This window comes from Cibotium barometz, chromosome 18 (genome assembly GCF_041138505.1).
Source record: "Cibotium barometz isolate CiBa-2024 chromosome 18, ASM4113850v1, whole genome shotgun sequence".
In the NCBI taxonomy this organism is placed as follows: domain Eukaryota; kingdom Viridiplantae; phylum Streptophyta; class Polypodiopsida; order Cyatheales; family Cibotiaceae; genus Cibotium; species Cibotium barometz.
In genome coordinates, this window is record NC_141063.1 from 610,587 (window position 1) to 634,117 (window position 23,531).

Sequence of the window (23,531 nt, forward strand, 5' to 3'; positions counted from 1 at the left end):
ATATGCATGGGTGTCCTAAGCACCGCGAGCCCGTGCATCGCCTGGTAAGAACCCTCCAGGATCCTCCTTAGGTGTCCTGGCACTTCACTCAGGGACCACTTCATCGACCCTCACCCATCGTACCGGAAGCACACCATTTTACACCATACCCAGGCTGGTCAAGACCTAGCCAGGTTTTTGCTGCGTGAGCCGTCCTTTGAACACTCCCCACCAGCTGTTGCAACCGAACTTCCCTTAGAAAAACACATATACCAAATGCTCCCTCCCAGCATTCTGGCGTAAGACAGTCCTTTAAGAAAACAGGGTTTGTATGCAAGTTTTCAGTTTTGAATTTCTTTTGAATACAATGGGTATTTCTTAAATCTGTATCCCAATACTTCTAGATCACACAAGTAGAATTCCTCGAATTCTGTAATCTTGATCCTCAGATCAAAATCAAAGGTCTCAACTTAGTTTCAGATTTGGTGGGTGATTTGGGTGTAGATTACTGAACTGGTCACATCGTCTATTCTTGAAACTGACAAAGGAGTTATGTCTTGGTCATTCAAGGGATTGAGTCTAGAAAGGTTATCCCTGAACTATCTTTATCGAAGGGTAATATTGCAATTACTACTTTATTGAATTTCATTCATTGAGTATTTGCTTAACTGAATTCAAAACTAATCATCACGAATTCCTATGAAGGATAAATTAATCATTTAACTATAATTCTGACTTCGATAGGTTTTTTGAATTTTCTCATTATCATCCTAGAGAATATGAAACAGTAGAATTTTCTTTCACATAGAGTATTTACGTATTCATTTACCAATATTCATGGGATTTAAACAAAGGATTAAAGAGAACTCTTGTTTTGATATAAAAATTCTGTATGCATCTATTTATGCATAAAATCCAACTTTTAAAGAAATAACACTTTTATATAAAAGAAAAATCCTTTTATGCATCTATTTATGCATAAAAATCAATATTAATGCAAGTAACACTTTTACAATAAAATTTTTCTTTTATGCATCATTTTATGCATAAAAATCCATTTTGATGAAAGCAACACTTTTATAATAAAAAATATTCTTTTATGCATCTATTTATGCATAAAAATCTATTTTGATGAAAGTAACACTTTTATAATTAAAAAGTATTCTTTTATGTATCTATTTATGCATAAAAATCTATTTTGATAAAAATAACACTTTTATAATTTAAAAAATATTCTTTCATGCTTCTATTTATGCATAAAAATCCATTTTGATGAAAGTAACACTTTTATAATAAAAAAATATTCTTTCATGCATCTATTTATGCATAAAAATCCATTTTGATGAAAGTAACACTTTTATAATAAAAAATATTCTTTCATGCATCTATTTATGCATGAAAATCCATTTTGATGAAAGTAATACTTTTATAATAAAAAACATTCTTTTATGCATAAAAATCAATATTGATGAAAGTAACACTTTTATAATAATAATAAAAATATTCTTTTATGCATCTATTTATGCATAAAAATCCATTTTGATGAAAGTAACACTTTTATAATAAAAAAGTATTCTTTTATGCATAAAAATCCATTTTGATAAAAGTAACACTTTTATAATAATAAAAAATTATTCTTTTATGTATCTATTTATGCATAAAAATCAATATTGATGAAAGTAACACTTTTATAATAAAAAAATATTCTTTTATGCATCTATTTATGCATAAAAATCCATTTGGATGAAAGTATCACTTTTATAATAAAAATATTCTTTTATGCATCTATTTATGCATAAAATTCAATTTTGATGAAAGTAACACTTTTATAATAAAAAAATATTCTTTTATGCATCTATTTATGCATAAAAATTCATTTTGATGAAAGTATCACTTTTATAATAAAAATATTCTTTTATGCATCTATTTATGCATAAAATTCCATTTTGATAAAAGTAACACTTTTATAATAAAAAAATATTCTTTTATGCGTCTATTTATGCATAAAAATTCATTTTGATGAAAGTAACACTTTTGTAATAAAAAAAATAACCAATATGCATCTTTCTATGCATAGAATTTATATCTAAAAGAAATAACACTTTTATAATAAAAATATTTCAACTATGCATTTTTCTATGCCTAGAATGAAAATAACACTTTTAGAATACACAAATGGTGGGGATTACGCTTTTTGAATGATAAAAGATAAAACTTATTTCACCAAATTTTAGAAAATTTTGCCATAATCTCCTTTGTATGGCTGACCATTTTTTAATTTTTTCTATCTTAAAATTACTTAAAAATTATCCCCAAATGGTTTTAAGCACTCTAAACTAATCAAATTTTAATTTTAAAAAAAGAAACAATATAAAAAGTTTAATTCCAACTATTAGATCACTTAACTAGGATAAAGAAGGGTTGATTTTAAGAATGAGAGAGGGGGAAAGCCTTTCCAATAAGGCATAGCATCGATTTATCATTTCAAACAAAATAAAAATTAGAAAACCATTAAAAGAGTAAAGAAAAATATAAGATTTTTAACTTGAACTCTGGGAGCTTTCCTTTGGCTTGATGGTTTGAGGGATCTACTCTTGTTTGCAACAAGAGTGGCCACCAAATCTTGCCACCAAATCTTTAGAAGAGGGAATGGTCAAAAACTAGTGAATTATTAAGAAATTCACAGTTCTTGGCTCTTGGGAGGAGTAGAGTAATAGTGCATAAAACACTATTAAGCTTATACAAAGGGGGAGGCTTCTATTTATAGGAAAAAGTGAGATTCTAACCAAGTAAACTGATTCTAGAAATTTTCAGATCAGTTTGATCAATTTTTGACCATTTTTAGGTCAGTTTAGCTTACTTTTTGGAACTAGACTTGAATTAGGAGAGAGAGGAGAGATGAAATATCTCAATTTTTGATAATTTAAAACTCCACCACACATGTGAAATAGGCACCTCCTTCATGAGGGGAGAATTCCCATTGTGAGGTGTCAAAAATCCATTTTTTTAGTATTTCCTTTGGTCCTTAGTCCACTCTTTATCTTATGTGAGTATTTACTCATTTTTGGGGGGATTTTCTTTATTAATTCTATTTATCTTCTCCACACATTTGGATGAATCTAATTGGTCCCTCAAAACCTTAATTTAAAATTTTCAGAAAATCTGGACCCCTAGGAGATAAGGCCTCTTGAACAGATTATACTTGATTTCTAATGCACCTTCTGAAAATCTTTTTGAACTTTTGTTTCGGGGGAACTTATTTTAATAAGAAGAGATATTTTTTCATCCAAAAATATTCAAAATTTGAATAACCTCTCTCTAGAGTATTTTCTCTCTCTAGGCCAAAATAGGTAGAAACAAGATCTTTTATATTTCTGAAGAGGGATTTGATTGCAGGGAAAGATGCTGGACATCTTGAGAGGATGGGGAGGAATCTTACAATTCTACTTTTTTCTGATTCTATTCTATGGTTTTATGATTTCTTGCTTCTTTTAATTTGAAATTGGATGTTATGCCTTGATGGAAAGGCTTCCCCCTTCTCTTCATTGAATTTAGCCCTTCTTTATCCTAGTGTGTAATCAAATAAATAGAGTTAAACTTTTTGTATTGTTTACTCTTAAAAAAATGAGAAGTGATTAGATTAGAGTGCTAAATTCATCTTGGGTTAAATTCTAAGTAGATTTAGAATATAAAAATTGAAAAATGGTCAGCCATACAAAGGAGGTTATGGTAAAATTCTCGTAAATTTTGTGGAAATAAGTTTTATCTTTATGTTATTTAAAAAGAGTAATCCCCTCCGTTTGTGTATTCTAAATGTGTTATTTTCATTCTATGCATAGAAAGATGCATGTTGGAAATATTTTTATTATAAAAGTGTTACTTTCATCAATATTGATTTTTATGCATAAAGTGATGCATAAAAGAATTTATTTTTATTATAAAAGTGTTACTTTCATCAATATTGGTTTTTATGCATAAAGTGATGCATAAAAGAATTTATTTTTATTATAAAAGTGTTACTTTCATCAATATTGATTTTTGTGCATAAAGTGATGCATAAAAGATTCTTTTTTATTATAAAAGTGTTACTTTCACCAATATTGATTTTTATGCATAAAGTGATGCATAAAAGAATTTTTTTATTATAAAAGTGTTACTTTCAATAATATTGATTTTTATGCATAAAAGAAATTTTTTTATTATAAAAGTGTGATTTTCATTAGATTTAAATTCTATGCATAGAAAGATGCATATTGGATATTTCTTTATTAGATTTAAATTCTATGCATAGAAAGATGCATATTGGATATTTCTTTATTATAAAAGTGTGATTTTCATTAGATTTAAATTCTATGCATAGAAAGATGCATATTGGATATTTTTTTATTATATAAGTGTGATTTTCATTAGTTTAAATTCTATGCATAGAAAGATGCATATTGGATATTTTCTTATTATAAAAGTGTGATTTTCATTAGATTAAATTTCTATGCATAAAAGGATTTTCTTTTATATAAAAGTGTTATTTCCATTGAAGTTGGATTTTATGCATAAAAAGAGGCATAAAGAATTTTTATATCAAAATTAAAGTTCTCTTTGATTTTATGTTTAATTTCCATAATTAATCGATAAATGAATAAGTAAATACACTGTGAGAAAAAATTCTATCGTTTCATATTCACTCAGATGGTAATGAGAAAATTCAAAAAATCTATCGAGGTCAAAAATTTAGATAAATTGATTAATTTATTCCTCAAAGGAATTCATGATTAGTTTAGAAATCAGTTAAGTGAATATTCAATGAATGAAATTCAATAAAATAGTGATTAAAATATCACCCCCTTTCGAGAAAGGTAATTCAGGAAGAACCTTACCAGACTCGAGACCAAACTCCTTCGTCAGTTTCAAGGAAAGATGATGTGACCAGTTCAAGAAAAATACACTCAAATCACCCACCACCAAATCTGAAACTAAGTTGAGACCCTTTGATTTTGATCTGAGGATCAAGGTTACAGAATTCGAGGAATTCTGTTTGGAATTCAGACCTGTGATCTAGAAGTCTTGGATACGGATTTAAGATATACTCATTATATTCAAAGAAAATCAAAATGGAAAACTTGTATAGAAACCTTGTTTTCTTAAAGGACTGTCTTACGCCAGAACGACTCTATTTGTAACTTCCATTATCCTGCAACATGACAAAACATGAAAATCAAATGCATCGAAGCTGGTAAAAAGCCTTGTGCCCCAAATTGTAAATGCCATTCTAATGGGCACAATACTGTCCAAATCCCTTAATTCTCTGATATTCTCTGCTTTAATGATGTTAATTTCTCTCCCTATCTTGTTGGCTTCTTGGCTTGCATCAACATCTGCTAGATCTTCAACAAAATTATCACCTTCACTGGCATCTTCAGAGGGTTGTGGGGCTATGCAGCACCAGCCTTCGATTGTGGTTGTGCCTTTGGTTCTGGTTGTGCATGAGGTTCAAGTGGTGCGGCATCTTGCTGCAGCTAATCTTGTGCTTCTAATCTTTTCCTTGTGTAGAGCAGGTGTCCTTGCCGTGAGCAGCATGAGTGTTCTCCACTAGCCTTACACGAGGATGGAGGGGCATGACCGTCAGGATCTCCCACATGTGATGATCGCTAACAGAAATAGGTTCTTATAAACAACCATATCTATACCTCAATCTATGGAGTGTATCAAAATCCATAGGTTTTATTTTAAGCCTATGGGCAGCCAAGAACTATGCATCTTCAAAAAACTCAATCACCACCCAGTCTTCAATAATTTCTTGGAGACACAAAATTGCAAATGCTTGTCATCCCATGCCAATACTCCAGTGTTCACAAATATCAAGTACAAGCCTCTGAAAGGGTAGCCTGGCTATTGCACATTGTATATGTTGCTCAATCTGTCAAAGCTCTTGTAGAATTGCCGTGTGGGCTTGATATCTTCTCCTCCTTCTTTGCATGTGAATCGAATCCATAGGCCTTTCATTTGTTCCTAGCCTTTGAGTAGTTTGCTTGGTCTGTGGTGTAAGGTCCCCCCTTCCTAAATAGGGAAAACCTTTAAGATAGTCTACTAAGTCTAACTTGGGATAATTTCCTACTCATCGACACTTTGACCATATAAGATACAAGGATACGATTAGTAAGAATAACCTAGTTCTATCCCACAAGGGGAGCGTGGTCTGTCTAAAGGATTTCTAAAATCAAACCACTCATAGAGTGATCGACCTTAACTCGGGCAACCTCTATTCTTGACTTCTAGAAACAATACTTTTTTCCTCATCTATGCAAGGCACATCCACTGACCTAGTCCTCTAGAGTAGGGTTGCCTAGGGATTTATTTATCTAATGTAGAGCTTTAATTTAATTTATTGGAAAGTTACCTGACTAATCGGGTCCACCTGTCCATAGGATGTTGCCATCAGGGCATTCCATCCTCCCACTTTCCACCCAACTCATGCGTCAATTTGTTTTCTAATTAATCCTACCACACTGTTTGATATAAATAAACAAGTTCCTTAATTAAAGACCTTACACATGGTTCATTTAAATAGTCTTTATCAATGATACACAATGTTTACAAACAAAGGATTTAAAAAAATAGATATAATGTTCAAAATTATTCATAGCCAAATCCAAGCTCTTTACTTTATTCTACCGATGATGTAGAATTTGGCCTTCTAGCCTCTATAGACTGGGCAATCCCTACGGGACCATACACCTCATCATCGATAGCGGCAAGGAATCAAGCTGGCCTGTCGCCCTCTTAGGCTCCATTGCTTGATCCTCCCATGCATGGACTTGTAGAACTAGGCGCATTACAATATTCACCTCCATCGGTGAAATCACATTCTCCCAATGGTATGAGAGATACCTTGGGTCGACTCTGGGTCTCACTAACATCGCCACGCCCGGCTACTGAAGTACAAAAATGGGGTTAGGGTCAAGGCGCGAGGAGAAGATATACCTTAACTCCTTAACTCAATCAAGATAACAATTTACAAACTAAACTACAGAATATGACAGATTTCATCACTTTTCTTGAGAAAACAATATTTTCATAAAAATTTTGGTATAACGAAAAGTGGCATCTTTTTTCTTAATTTCTTAAAGTTAACCCACCAGCTAATGGGGCGGAGGGGGGGGGGGGAAGGTGTTCTTAAACTAGATTTGCAAGGGGAGAAGGCTGCAACTAGAGAGAGAGAAGGGGGATTCCTCCCTTAAGTCTATTCACACAAGGGGAAGAGAGAGAGAGAGAGAGAGAGAGAGAGAGAGAGAGGGAAAAAATATTCTGCAGAGGGCTTACTTGGAGATGGGAAAAAATGGGCTTACTTGGAGATGGGCAAAAATGGCTTACTGGAAGAGGGGTACAAAGGGCTGTCAGGTATAGTCCCGCATAGAGTGTTAGGTATAGTCCCGCATAGAGTGTCAGGTACAGACGCTGTGTGTGCGGAGTGTCAAGTACAGGGCAGAGTAGGGTGTTGGGTGTCTCGACCACGAGGTACTGGGGGGTTTATATAAGTGCAAGTATGGGTACAGGTGTGCAGGGAAAGGAAGAGCAAAGCGTGGGTGCAAAGGATGGTGTACAGTGAAAGTACACAGACCTGTGGCTTGCATGGGCCAGGGGGGGAAGGAATGGTGCCTATGCATGGACAAAAGCTATGGTACACACATGTACCTTCCAAAGTGAGAGGTAGCATGGGCGTCTACGTGGCAGTCTGTGTGGACTGTACACTAGGGCGATCGGCCTTTGGTCCCTTGCATGGGAATTGTATGGGCACTCAAGTGTGTGTATGACATCCTTTCGGGGCAGGGACTCCTAATTTGGAGCATCAGTCTTGATATGCGTGTGCCAGAGCACCTGGCAGTGTGAAAAAATGTTTTCGGCAAAAATGTCCGAAGTCTCTCCATAGTCATAGGGGTGCTAACCATTTGTCAATCTCGGACACCCGGTCATGCATTTATTAAGGTTTAAGTTTACCGTATTTTAATTGAAAAATAACTAAAAATTTACATATAGGCTTGATCCAATATCTGTTTGATGTTGTAAAATCTTACATTAGGGTAAAATCGCATGTGCAGATTTTGAATTTGGACTAAGAGATGGGGATGTTACATCCTTCCATTCTTAAAGAAATCGAGATATCCTTATCTCGTCTGAATTTGGGGTAATCCTTTAAGAGTGTCGCTTCATCTTTCCAAGTCGCATCTTCTTCAGGGTAATATTTCTACTGTGTTAGATGTTCTACAAGAGTTATATTATGGAGTTGTCTTTCTCTAGAATATATGATCCTACTAGGCTGCAATTCAAGGACTCCCTGAGTTGGGATTACAACTGTTCATCATCAAGAATATGATTGAGAATAGGTACATAAGGCTTTAACAAACTTACATGAAATACATTGTGGACCTTGATATGGGATGGGAGCTGGAGCTTATAGGCACTTTTACCCAAACACTTGATAACTATATAGGGCCCCCAATATCTTGGGCTGGGTTTCTTATATTTCCCAAGTGACAGAGAACTACACTTGGGTTGCACTCATGAAGAACTTTGTTTTCATCCTTGACGATCCTTTCAGACATCGTTATGTCAGCATAATGCTTTTGCCGATCTTGAGTAGCTTTAATATCTTTTTGGATCGCCTTGGTCTATTTCTCCATCTCTTCAAGCATTTTTTTGGATGCCTCAACTCTTATGGTTGGATCATAGAAATTTAGAGGACATAAACATTCTTGCCCATAGAGTGCTTTAAATGGTGACATTCCTATGCTCTGTTGATAAGATGTATTATAAGCAAATTCTACCAGAGGAAGGTATTATAAGCAAATTCTACCAGAGGAAGGAATAAATCCATATTTTTGGTTTCAGTCCACAGTATGCCCTGAGAATGTCATCAATTACTTGGTTGACTCTCTCAATTTGGCCATCGGTCTCTCGATAATAAGATGTACTAAAGCAAAGTTGAGTTCCCAAAGCCTTAAATAAGGACTACCAAAACTTTGAGGTGAAATCAAAATCCCAATCACTGACTATCCTCTTTGGGAGACCATGAATCTTGATAAAGACCTCCTTGTTGACGAATAACCGGGCAACATCAGAAGCTTTAAAAGTTTTATTTGCTGGTATAAGATGATATACTTTAGTAAGCAAGTCTACCACCACTAAAATGGAGTCATATCCTCCTTGTACAGTGGGAAGACTTGTGACAAAATCCATGCTAATGCATTCCCACTTCATCTAGGGGATATCCAAGGGTTGAAGCTTCCCAAGCATCTTGACTTTTTCAACTTTGATCCTTTGACATGAGAGACATTGCTTCAAGTATCGAAGGATATCATTTTTCAAGCCTACCCAATGATAGCTCCTCCCTATAGCATTCAATGTTTTTGCATAGCCTCGATGCCCTGCATGTCATGAGCTTCATGGAGGATTAGCTTATTTAGAGCTAGATCCTTAGGAATACATAGCCTATAATTGAAGTAAAGACTCTCATCATGGGATGAAGTACCCTTTGATTAGATTTTTATCTTTCTTTGAAGTTCTTCCTTCTTCTACTAACTTCACCATCCTCTGGTATCAGAATTATGAGATGAGATTTCTTTGACCTTGTCCAGTAGTATGGGATCATTTAGCATCAAAATTACACTCAAGAAAGATTTGCGACTGAGTGCATCCGCTACCAAATTATCTTTCCCAGGGCAGAATTTGATGTCGAAGTCATATTCTTGTAGGATTTTAATCCATCTTCTCTACCTCATGTTGAGGTTAGGCTGGGTGAAGATCCACTTCAGACTCTTGTGGTCAGTTTACGAGCTGGAATTCGCCCCCCCCAAAGGTAATGTCTCCATAATTTGAGGCAATGAACAACTACTAAGAGCTCCAAATCATGGGTGGCATAATTTGCTTCATATTGCTTTTTCAACTTTTTGCGAGAAAAGTATAAGCCACTGGTCTTCCTTCTTTTCCTAAGACACCACAAAGTGCTAGACTACTGGCATCAGTAACCACCTCAAATTCCGTGAGTGGTGAAATTAGAAAGTTTCAGGACTGGCACTGAGGTAATGATGGCTTTGATCTGATCAAAGCTAACTTGATAGATTGGCAACCACACTATTTTTCAATTCTTTTTCAAAATTATTCATAGCCAAATCCAGGCTCTTCACTTTATTCTATCAATGATCTAGAATTTGACCTTCCAGCCTCTATAGACTGGACAATCCCTACAGGACCACACACCTCATCTCATCGATAGTTGGCAAGGACTCAAGCTAGCTTGTTGCCCTCTCAGGCTCCATCACTTGATCCTCTCGCCCCTCAGATGGATGTCTACGCACTAGGGAGGTCTTATTCTCACCGCAATATCTTGGGCCCGCAAAACTAGGCAACATTACAATATTCACCTCCATTGGCGAAATCTCATTCTCCCAATGGTATGAGGGATACCTTGGGTCAACTCTCCGGCCTCGCTAATGTCACCACCCGACTACACAAGCACGGAAATGGGGTTAGCATCGAGGTGGGGAGAAGATATACCTATACTTCTTAACCCAATCAAGATAACAATTTACAAACTAAACTACAGAATATGACAGATTTCATCACTTTTCTTGAGAAAACAACAATTTCACAGAAATTTTAGTATAAAGAAAAGTGGCATCTTCTTTCTTAATTTCTTAAAGTTAACATTAAATATTAATATAAAAAAATCTCCTTTTAAATGATGACCAAGCTAACATGATCATTAATCCCTTGTGGGGCTCCCAAGGGGGGAGAGATGGGGTGGCATCTGGAGCAACTTTGCTAGACTCATTGTTGTGCTCATCTCTCGAGGTGATATTTTGTGCGAAGCTTAGGATCCATACTTTTATACTGCTTGCTTGTAGTATCCATTGTTATTGTGATTCCCTCGATGATAAAGTGCATCGACTGGGTGTTAAGGTAGCGTCATTCTTGTAATGAAGTACTCTAGCTAACATTCAGCTAGTCCCCCTAACACTTGGCGATGTTGACATGTTGTTGTGTGGGCAGGCTGCCCCACTGCTACTATGCGGCACTGGCCCATGGCACAAGCTAGCCTATTGCCAACACTTGGCACACCTGATGGGTCAGATTCCCAATCAATGGCTCAAACCCAAAAATTTATAGCCTGGCCCATGGCACAAGCTAGCCTATTGCCAACACTTGGCACACCTGATGGGTCAGATTCCCAATCAATGGCTCAAACCCAAAAATTTATAGCCTTTTGGAATGTTAGATGCTCCTTAGCGTTTTGGTCAATGGCAATAACCCAAAGATGGGCACCATGTTAGATGCTTCTGAACATCTGGGCAAGTTTTGATCACACCTAGTAGAGGCTTTACTGATGACGCTGCATCAGCAGCCTTAGCGCCCGGACTTTTGAACCTAGTGGCAGGCACATTCTGGCTCTTGATGTGGAAGAATGGATCTAGAAGGTGGAAGATAAAGCATGCCTTCTGCCACCACGAGATGAATTCCAGGGATTGATTTCGGAAGCAGACTTTTGGAAGAAAAATTTCAGGGTATGATTGGCTTCTTCCAAGTGAGCTTGCCTTGAGTTCCTTGATGTGAGCAAGGATCTCGTCCCTATCTTTCTTGTCGCTCTATTGCTACTTTTTGTAGGACATCATCATGGTGATTAACTGATCATGCAACTGGTCATAGTTCTTCTAGAGAGCTGTGGCATAATCCTTTAGCAGAACCAATAGTTGCAGATCTCTCATGTCGATAGTTGCAACCTTAGTTTGGTTTGATCGGATCCTAGATAGGCCTCTTGGGATCAACCAAAGTATGGATCCTAAGCTTCGCACAAAATATCACCTCGAGAGATGAGCACAACAATGAGTCTAGCGAAGTTGCTCCAGATGCCACCCCATCTCTCCCCCCTTGGGAGCCCCACAAGGGATTAATGATCATGTTAGCTTGGTCATCATTTAAAAGGAGATTTTTTTATATTAATCTTTAATGTTAACTTTAAGAAATTAAGAAAGAAGATGCCACTTTTCTTTATACTAAAATTTCTGTGATAAAGTGCATCGACTGGGTGTTAAGGTAGCGTCATTCTTGTAATGAAGTACTCTAGCTAACATTCAGCTAGTCCCCCTAACAATTGGCGATGTTGACATGTTGTTGTGTGGGCAGGCTGCCCCACTGCTACTATGCGGCACTGGCCCATGGCACAAGCTAGCCTATTGCCAACACTTGGCACACCTGATGGGTCAGATTCCCAATCAATGGCTCAAACCCAAAAATTTATAGCCTGGCCCATGGCACAAGCTAGCCTATTGCCAACACTTGGCACACCTGATGGGTCAGATTCCCAATCAATGGCTCAAACCCAAAAATTTATAACCTTTTGGAATGTTAGATGCTCCTTAGCGTTTTGGTCAATGGCAATAACCCAAAGATGGGCACCATGTTAGATGCTTTTGAACATCTGGGCAAGTTTTGATCACACCTAGTAGAGGCTTTATTGATGACGCTACATCAGCAGCCTTAGCGCCCGAACTTTTGAACCTAGTGGCAGGCACATTCTGGCTCTTGATGTGGAAGAATGGATCTAGAAGGTGGAAGATAAAGCATGCCTTCCGCCACCACGAGATGAATTCCAGGGATTGATTTCGGAAGCAGACTTCTGGAAGAAAAATTTCAGGGTATGATTGGCTTCTTCCACTTGATGTGAGCAAGGATCTCGTCCCTATCTTTCTTGTCGCTCTATTGCTACTTTTTGTAGGACATCATTATGGTGATTAACTGATCATGCAACTGGTCATAGTTCTTCTGGAGAGCTGTGGCATAATCCTTCAGCAGAACCAATAGTTGCAGATCTCTCATGTCGATAGTTGCAACCTTAGTTTGGTTTGATCGGATCCTAGATAGGCCTCTTGGGATCAACCAAAGTAGACCCTGATGTTGAAATATAATGTAGTACCACATACCTTAACCTTAGTGTCCCATACCACTTGTAAGATTCCTCCCCACCAGCCTCTCAAGATATCCAGCATCTTCCCCTGTAATCAATCCCCTCTTCAGAAATATAAAAGATCTTGTCTCTACCTGTTTTGACATAGAGAGAGAAAATATAAAAGATTTTGTCTCTACCTGTTTTGACATAGAGAGAGAAAATATTCTAGAGAGAGAATATTTAGATTTTGAATATTTTTAGATAGAAAAATTTCTCATAATATTAAAATGAATTCCCCTGAAATAGAAATTCAAAAAGAACTTTCCAATGTGCAATTGGAATTAATTGGAAATGGGTATAAAGGACCTTAGCCTAAGGGTCTAGATTTTCAGAAAATTTTGGATTATGGTCCAATTAAGGTTCCTGTGGGCCAATAGGATCAATCCATGTGTGGGGAGGAGATAAATCCAATTTGTAAAAGAAGATACCCAAAAATGAGTAAATGCTCACATAAGATGAAGAGTTGACTATGTATAAGGTTTATTAGTAAGAAACTATGAGTAATATCAAAAATATGAGATATTTTGGGTATAATGATTCCATTTTGACACATATGTAAGGAAGGGGAGTCCCTTAAAGGAGGTGCATACTTCACATGCTTGAATGAGTTTTAAACTCAAAAATATTGTGATATTTTTATCTCTCCTCTCTCTTGAACCAAACCGAATAAAAAAGGAACCAAACTAGGTCCAAATCTAGTCCAAATTCAACCAAACTGAAATCTAGAAAATTCTAGAAATCAGTTCGCTTTGGTTAGAGCTTCCCTCTCCTAAAAATAGAACATGAATCCTTTGAACAAAATAGGAGAATTTTACTATACTAGAGTTATGCTGAAATAATGCTAATTTCTACTATTCTCTAAAATTCTCTCCAAATTGGAGAAATTGGAGCTTCCCTCTTTCTTCAATTCCCATTGGTGGCTCCATCAACATACTAAACCAATTGATTGGTTGGGGGCCTCTACCGTGAATAAAGAATCAAGCAATTTGTAAGGTAAATGGTGAATTTTGATTCTTTTCTATAATTTCTCAATGTTTCTCTCTTCTCAACCCCTCTCAAGCTTGAGAAGCTTAATTGGAATGGTTTTTGAATGCTATTGAAGTTAATTGATGAATGGTAGTGAAGAATTACATAATTTGATGAATGCTATTGAAGTTAATTGATTAATGATAGTAAAGAATTACATAAATTTTCATTTATGCTTAATTCTAATGGTTTTTATGTAATTTCTCTCTCTCACTCAAGAAATGGTCATACTCATGACCCATTCTCAATCCAAATGAAGCTTTTCATAAAGTTTTTTCTTAATCCAAGATTAATCTATGCTTGAGGCCAAATTAATGGCTTTTCTCTATGCTTTTAGTTTATGTATTTCATGAATATTGATGATTCAATCCATTATTGGGTTAATGATCCCTGGATTGTGTAGATATTGTACAAAGTTTGCTATAAACTTTGCATATATTGTGAATTCTCTAACTGAACAGATCAGAGGAACTCATACTTAAAGTTGTTTCCAATTTCTTAAAAACTTCCTGCCAAAAATTAGCCCCGTGATCTTAGAGTCCCAATCGCTCACAATATCAAAAGAAGCTAGACTATATAGTCCAAACAGTTGCTCGACAAATTGGTAAGCCAATTCCGAAGCTTTAACTATTATTTTTGTGGGTAAAAATCTAGCCATCTTTGTCAATCTATCCACGACTACCCAAATGGCATCGTGACCCCTGCTGGTATGTGGAAGTCCCGTAATGAAATCCATGGAAATACTTTCCCACTTTCTAGATGGAATATCCAAAGGATGTAATAACCTAGCAGATTTAAGACATTCAGCCTTCTTTATCTGACATTGATGACATCAGACCACATAACTCTGAATAAAATCTTTCATTTTTGGCCAATAAAATGTCCTTCTAAAAGCCAAGGTACGCGGTTGTATGCCAGGATGTCCTACCGATGGTGCGTCATGGCACTCAAATAGGATCCTTAACTTAATTTCCCGCACATCCGGCATGCAAACCTTATCATTTTGGAATAAAAGACCATTTCGAAGAAAAAATTGGTTGGCTTTTCCTATCACCAAGTTTTGATCTACTTTAGAGTTGGACCCTGATTTTGCCAAATTCCAATATTTTCCAAAGAAAATATCTGTGCTGCATTTTTCCCTGAGTGAATCGTACAAGTTAGAAGTAATCTCAGTGAAGCAATTCAACTCAACACATCAGCAATGCGATTTAAGCTACCCTTCCTGTATTTAAAATCAAAATCCTGCATCAACTCAGCCCATCTAGCTTTTCTACCTTTTAAGTCCGGTTGATCATAAATATACTGTAAAGATTGATGATCTGTCAAGACCATAAACTGAGATCCGTAAAGATACTATCTCCATGCCTTTAAAGCATAAATGATTGCATACAACTCTTTCTCCTGAACTGGGTACCTAGTCTATGGATCATTGAGTTTCTTATTCTCGAAGGCCACAGGCTTCCCATCCTGGAATAAGGCTGTGCATACCGCAAAATCACTAGCATCAATCTCAACAATGTAAGGTCTGCTAGGATCTGGCAAAGCTAACACAGGAGCATCTCAAACTTTATTTTTCAAAATTTTGAAAGCCTCCTGTAGCTTATGATTCCAACCAATTGGGAGAGTTAGACTTTTTATTTTTACCTTTAAGAAGATTGGTAAAAGATACAGTCAACTTCGAATAATCCTTAAAACAGATTTTTGAAGAAATACCACAAAACCTAAGAAAGATCTTAGCTATTTGACCATATGTGGAACTGGCCATTCCAAAACCTTTTGGATCCGATCCAAATCTATACTCAAGCCATCCCGAGAGATCTTATGTCCTAAGTATAACAATTCCTTTTTAAAGAAATCACACTTAGATAATTTACAATATAGTTTTTTCTTCCTGAGCCTTCCTAGAACCTCTTTAAGATGACTCTCATGCTCATCCAAAGTTTTGTTGTATATCAAAATATCATCTAAGAAAACTACCACACATTTTCCTAACATATCTCAAAATATATCATTCATCATCAAGTTGCTGGTGCATTAGTGAGACCAAAGGGGTAACACTAAAAATTCATAATGGTCATATCTTGTCCTAAAAGCAGCTTAAGGAACATCTTCCTTTGCTATACGGATCTGATGATAACCAGTTTGCAAGTCAAGCTTTGTAAAATACTTAGCTCCATGCAACCTATCAATAAGATCATCTGATCTAGGTAATGGGTATCTATTTTTAATTGTAACCTTGTTAAGACGTTTATAATCAATACACATCCTCCAGGTACCTTGATCCTTTTTCTTAACCGGGAGAACTGGTGCACCCCAAGGATACTTACTTGGTCTAATTTGACCCATCCTCAAATATTTAGCTAGTTGTTTGGCTACCTCATCCTCCTTAGATTGGCTAAGCCGATACGGAGGAATACTAACAGGTTTTGCCCCTGGTACTAGCTCTATTTTATGGTCCACCTCTCATTTAGGAGGTAACCCATGAGGCAATTCATCAAGAAATACATCCTGAAATTTGCTTTTAATGGAACTTAACACTTTACTTTCCCAAACATCTAAAGAAACATGTTTGCATCAAAATGAATACACGAAGACACTGGATACATAACCAACTGGAAAAGTTCATAGTTAAAAATATCTTCCATTAATTCCAGATCATTGTTGATAAAAGCTTCGTTGGGTACAACAATGTTTCCTTTAAGAATTACAAGGCTTCCATTGTGATAGAAAGACATCAAATGTTTGACCCAATCAATTAAAAAATTCTTATTTTTGCTCTATGAAACCATTCCATTCCTCCCAAAATTATATCCACATAACCCAAGCTCATGACATGGAAATCAAGCCTGTCTGAGTATAATTGGATGTATAATGGTAGTTTTGACACCTACTATGGTTTCATTAAAATATTGTTTTAAAGACTACTGAATCTGTGAAAAAGGTAATTTCATATTGGGTGTGTAAGTGGTGTGACTATCTTGAGCTTTGCTTGAAGCGTCGGCTAGGGAGCCTGGGAACTGTTTTCGCTGGCACCTGGGACAAAATATAACCAAATTCCTAAATGGATCCTATCACTACAATGGTTGGTGGGCAGTTGTCTCTAACCCATGGGACTGGATGGGGTAGGCTGGATAGATGGATCCCTAAAATGAGACTCAATTATGTTATGGTATGATAGATGAATTAAATCTCGGGTAGTCTTTGTTCTATGGAAAAGAATCAATGGTTGTGCCTCTCGAATGAGGTAAAAAGCGTTGGTCTCTATGATCCAAGTGCAAGTCTTTTCCTTGATCTAACCATGTGACGAGTTTGGACGGATCAGTTTGGTTAGTTAAGGCTCTTGATGATTACGTTAGAATAAAAATATCCTGGAGGAATCACCCGTGCTTTCTGGGCAAGGGAAGTTTTTCCAGGTTTGGTTTTGGAAGAACCAAGCGATTAGTCTCTTGTTTGGATACCCGTGGGGGTGAGGCCCTGAGTGAGGCTCTACCCTATGCAAGAAATGCTACTTCCGCTGCTAGCACCCCCGAATTCGTTGCACGGAGGGGGAAGGGATCTTTCAATCTCTATACATTTGTTGTCTATTTGTCTTCCTATATATTCATCTTGTCTAGTATTATTGCCGGTGAATCTGTCTGTTAAGTCTTCGTTGGTATTTCAAGCAACAATCAGGATCGTCCTCACATGAGTCAATCAGTCTTTGGTAATCGGTTCCGTTGCATAGTCGCCTGTGTGTAGCCGATAGGCTGTGGCTGTGGTTGTGTCATCTTGTGCTTGATCCATATCAGATTGGTGTATCGCTACATGCATAACCAGAGACACTTAGTAGGTTGCTCAAGATAGCGGCGGCAATCAATCCCCACCAACAACAACAGGATTGAATGTTGAGGCTATCCATGGAAATAGGGAGGGGGTAGTTTCTGGAATAACACCGCCAACACCAGTCCAACTAGCACAAGGGTTGAGACAAGAGAGAAATTAACGAGCTGAAATTTCTAAATTAATCGCCAAGTTCAATGGAATTGGAGATTCCATACCACATTTAGAAACGTTTAATCATATCTATGAGGCATTTGGCCACATGAACAACCAAGTTAAGGTGAGTGCCTTTGGCCCACCTTAGGTGGCAAAGCCACACAGTAGTTTAGATCACTAAAGGTTGAGGGTAAGGCCACCTTTGAAGCCTTGAAAGAGGCCTTCAAGGTTGGCAGATACTCCTGCCAACAAGGAACCGGATGGAGCCGAGTCGAGCAACTACATAACGTAAAACAAAAGGATCAGGAAACCAATTGGGATTACATCAACTGGGTGAGATACCTCCATAGAGATAGAGACTAGTTCTCAGATGAGAGGTGGATCAACAAGTTCCTTGGGGGCCTTGATGATGTACCCTTGCATATTTTCTTATATGCTCTATCCCACATTTCCTTTGAGCAATGCTACAGGAGTGCTATGGACTTTGAGGATAATTTCAAGGGAACGTGAGAACTACATGAGGGCATATCCAAAGCTTCATTCAAAACTACCAGCATCAGATCTAATGAGAAAGACAAAGTGTCCTCCTTAGGAAAACAAGTTGAACAACTGGCCACTACTTTGATGCAACAAATGATCCAACATTGGATAGCCGACCAAGATCGGGATCAAGCTGGCCAACCCCATATTTACCCAAAGAGGGAGTTAGTGTGGTGCCTGATTATCGAGCTAACCACACTAGCATGGAGTGCCCACATTTGAGCCCCCTTCCCACTCTCTACTGCTCTTATTCCCAAACATAGAGTAATCATGAAGTTTCAAATTACTACCAGCAAAGAGCTACTCAACAAGCTTGAGCCCTACCCCAAGCCTTACTAGTAAACCTTGGGCAACCGTTGGGGCCTTGCCAGCACCAGCACTACATACGCACCTCCACCAAGCCATGAAGTGACCCAGCAGAGAGCAATTATTAGGGTACTAGAAGTGCCCTTACCACCCCCCCTGTACTTCCACCACAACCCCCATTACCTCAAAACATCCCTGTTTGTCGATTAACCTCGACTAAAATCTTTGAAGAAGGTGATGAGGTAGAAGCCATTGAAGAAGGGACCACCTTCGATCCCTTCAAATCAAGCATTTCACCCTCTTAAGTTATTATGTGATGGAGGGAGACCAGATGTGCCCTATATACCTAGCCATCCCAACCCCATGGGGATGGGACTTGAGCAACATGGCTAAATGACCATCCATGCAATGCTATCATTATGTAGGACCTCACCAAGTAGCTGATTGTCTGGTCAAAAACGGAATGGCAAGTACTCTTATAATTTCTTTCACCTTAACCCCTTTATGCATAGGGTGTGGAGTTGACCATATGTACAAGGACTATCCACATTGAGGGCAAGCACAACAGGAAAAGCCCATGAAGTGAATCCTTGCACCAACATTAATTTGCTAAGTGTAAGAGATGGCTTCATCCACATGGTCCCTCTTAATGCAGTTACCAAAATGCAAAGTAGAAGAAGGTCCGCAACTTCGCCAGCTTGAGGTAATTGACCTCACAAAATTAGAGACACGTGGGATATGCAAAAGTTCTATCCCATAGGGATGTCCCAGAACAAGCACACGTGACAAGGTGCTTGCAAAAGAAAGGCCAAAAAGATAGGCAAAGGGGATAGCCATGTGGTCATAAAAAGTGGGTCTGAAGACAGAACAACCACCACTGCATCTAGCTTTTCATCTGAAGACAAGAAACTGCCACCTTTAGCCCCCCTGGCTAGAGAATCGATTGATCCTAACCAGCTTCCTAGGAAGTTAGCCAAATATCCTAACCCCCTGGCTAGAGAATCGATTGATCCTAACCAGCTGCCTAGGAAGTTAGCCAAATATCCTAACCCCATTGAAGAAAAGGAAAGGCTAAAGGTACTATCAAGACCAACAAGACGATGATCCTCTGACAGCATACCTTGAACCATACATAAGACTAACTCATAATGCTCACAAACATAACATAGATTTACAACACCAAGCACCCCCTCAAAGGATGCTCAAGAACATGACAAAGGTTTACAAGACCAAGCACCCCCTCAGAGACCCCCTCGAGCGGTAATGCAACTGTTGTAGATACCCCCACCAGGAAAACCTAGTAGCAAAGTACCTCAAAGACCTAGGGGATGACCGCCCAAAAAGGATAGACATAAAAGTCTAGATCCCAATACCCTACAATTGCAAGAGCCTAAAAATGGACAAGGGTGATCCAACCCAGGAAACTGCATCTATTCCTAGTAGGGACATTGCAGGTCTCTCCTCCTTTCTCTCTTCTCAGATCCAAATCTCCATTGGCACCTTACTCCAAGTTAGCCCAAGCCTATGGAAATATTTAAAAGATCAGATGGAAGGACGCATAGGGGTAGGAATGCAAGAGTCTATAGAGCTAGATAGCTCTATAGACTCTTGCATTAGAGCTAGATAGCTCTAATGCAATAGTCTCATTAGAGCTGGATAGCTCTAATGAGACTAGGGACTTGAAGATCAAGATCCTTGTTGGGACCAACTTCCGACACACCTTTGTTTTTGGTGGTGATGAATTTCGGCCAATAGCCTGTTTCATATGATTGCATCCTAGGACGTCCCTTTATGAGAGAAATGAAAATGATCCTAGGATGTCCCTTTATGAGAGAAATGAAAATGATCCTAGGATGTCCCTTTATGAGAGAAACAAAAATAATCCATGATTGGGACACAAATCACATCTATAACTGAAAAAAAGACCAAACAGTCAAGACCAACCTGCACACTTGGAAATTTCATCCCATATGTATCCGACCCTTTGCAAAGGATTTGGTAACCACCACAACCCGGTCCATTGCAGTACACTCATTAGGGAAAATGTGGACTCATTTTTGGGCCCTCTAAGAAATGCCAAGTCATCATTCTATTACGAAAAGGGGGATCGTGGATAACTCTATCCATAGTACCTCAAAACTATATCATGTAACATATCATTGGAAAGATCTTAATGAGAGGATTCTAACGCACCAACCTTCGACAAATTTGAAGTTTTTATGCTCAAGTTATGGCCTCCCCACCAAAAAGTAACCTCAAAAGTTCTGCAAACGGAAGCCTCACCCTCATTGGTCCTTATGGAATATTCCGGGGAGCTAGGGGCGGTCCACAGCCAAGGTTAAAGAAGTTAAACTCTGGTAGGCCTGAGAGAAGATCCAAGGCCTATCTACATAGGGGATGACCTCTTGACCAAAGAAGAAAAATATCTGGTCATTCTCATAGAATTCTAGGATTTCTTTGCTTGGAAGTACACAGACATGAAGGGTGTACCCCCCTGAAGTGGTCAAACACATCATCTTCATGGTAGAGAGAGCGAGACTTATAAAACAAAGAGTGTACCCCATGAATCCCAAATATTCCAAAATGGTATGGGAGAAAATTAATAGACTCATATCTCACCCCTAGTGATAGTTCCCAAGAAGAACGAGAAAGTGCAGGTGTACGTAGTCCTCAAAAAGTTCAATGCTACCACAATACGGGATCACTATCCCTTGCCCTTCATGGAGCATGTACTCAAGAGAGTTGTTGTGGGGGAAGGAATCCTACAGCTTCCTTGATGGATCTCTGGATATAACTAAGTGTTTATAGATCCAAAGGATCAACATAAGATAACCTTTGTGAGACTGAATGGGGCACGTATGCATACTATGTCATGCCCTTTGGGCTAACCAATGCCCTAAGCACCTTTCAGTGCCTAATGTGCATAGCCTACAAGGAATATCTTTGGAAATTCCTTGAAGTCTTCATGGATGACCTTTGTGTTAATTCTACTTGGAAAGCATACTTAGAGTGTTTATGGAAAGTGCTAGAGAGATGTCAACTCTACTACCGAATCTCCCTTAACCCTCTCAAATGCCAATTCTAGGTTTGGCACGGAGTCTCTCTTGGGATATATTGTCTCAAAACAAGGAGTCTCCACCACAGGGATGATAGCAAAGTGCGACTCATCCTTGAGCTACAACCACCAACCAACTTCAAAAGGAGTCCAATATTTCATGGGACATGTTGGGTACTATCAACAATTCATCCTTGAGCTGCAACCACCAACCAACTTCAAAGGAGTCCAATATTTCATGGGACATGTTGGGTACTATCAACATTTTATCTTCATGTACGCCAACATTGCTCGCCCCCCCTTTATGGACTTCTAATAATCTTTGATTTGATAGAGGAGTGCCAACAAGCGTATGACACCCTAAAGAAAGCCTGGGCAAAAAGTGCTCCCATCTTGAGGTCCCCCAATTGGGACATCATATTTCACGTCCACATCGATGCCTCCACCTTTACAATTGGGTGTGTACTAGCTCAACCCAGCAAACATAATAGGGATTTCCCTATTAAATTTGCTAGTTGCCACTCGATGAGGCAGAATGCAACTGTACCACCAGTGAAAGGGAAGGATTAGCAATGTTCTACATGGTTAAAAAGTTTTACCTTATTTTTTGGAAACAAAATTCATCTTCTTTGTAGATCATCAAGCTCTCCTTTATCATGTAAACAAACCCTGTACCACCGTAGTAGGATCACTAGATGGTTGCTAATCTTGCTTGAGTTCAACTTCACAAACAATCACGGTGCAGAAGGGCTCACAAGATGTTTTGGCTAACCACATATCAGGCATCCCCACATGGAGAGCCATCGGTGGGTGTTAAATGAGTGATGTGATGATGACTTGCCAGATGCCACCTCTCCATTGGGGATGTATGACCACATGTCAGGCATCCCCCGAGCGATGTGATGATGACTTGCCAGATGCCGCCTTGTTCCAACTATGCTTAATTCGTGAATGGGGACAAGAGATTGCACACTTCCTTTCAAACCGTCTCCCCATTAACCCACTCCTCAACAACAAAGATCGAGCAAGGTGCCTCATTAAAAAGGTTGCCCCCTAGCAATTCATTGTGGGATAACTCTACAAGCAAGGGAAGGATAGAATCATAAGACGATGTGTCCAAGTGAAGACGAATATGTCTTCCTTTTAAATCAAGCCCACTCTGCAGTGCTGGAGGACACTTCGCAGAGTAGATATCACTGCTCATCATAGCAAGGTTAAGGTGGCCCACCGTAATGGTGATGTGGTAGAATATTCAAACGATGCAACAACGAATGCCAACGTGAGTGGCAATCCCAAACTTTAAGGACAACATGCCCCTGGACCCTATTGTGTCCTTATAGCCATTTGAAAAGTGGAGCATTGATTTCATAGGACCCATCAGTCTAGCGACTTAATACACTCAAGCTAGGGGGCAACCTTTTTAAATGGGTCAAAGCTAGGACTACCTGAAATTCATAAGACCCATTAGTCTAGTGACGTCCACATAGACTATTGCACTAAATGGGTCAAAGCTAGGGCTACTTGAAATTCCTTTATGAATCAGTGATCACTCGCTTTGGGTGTCCTCTTGAGCTAGTGAGTGACAATGGCACACACTTTGTCAATCAAGTGATACAATTCTTGTTACAAGAATTCCTAGTCACCCACAGGAAA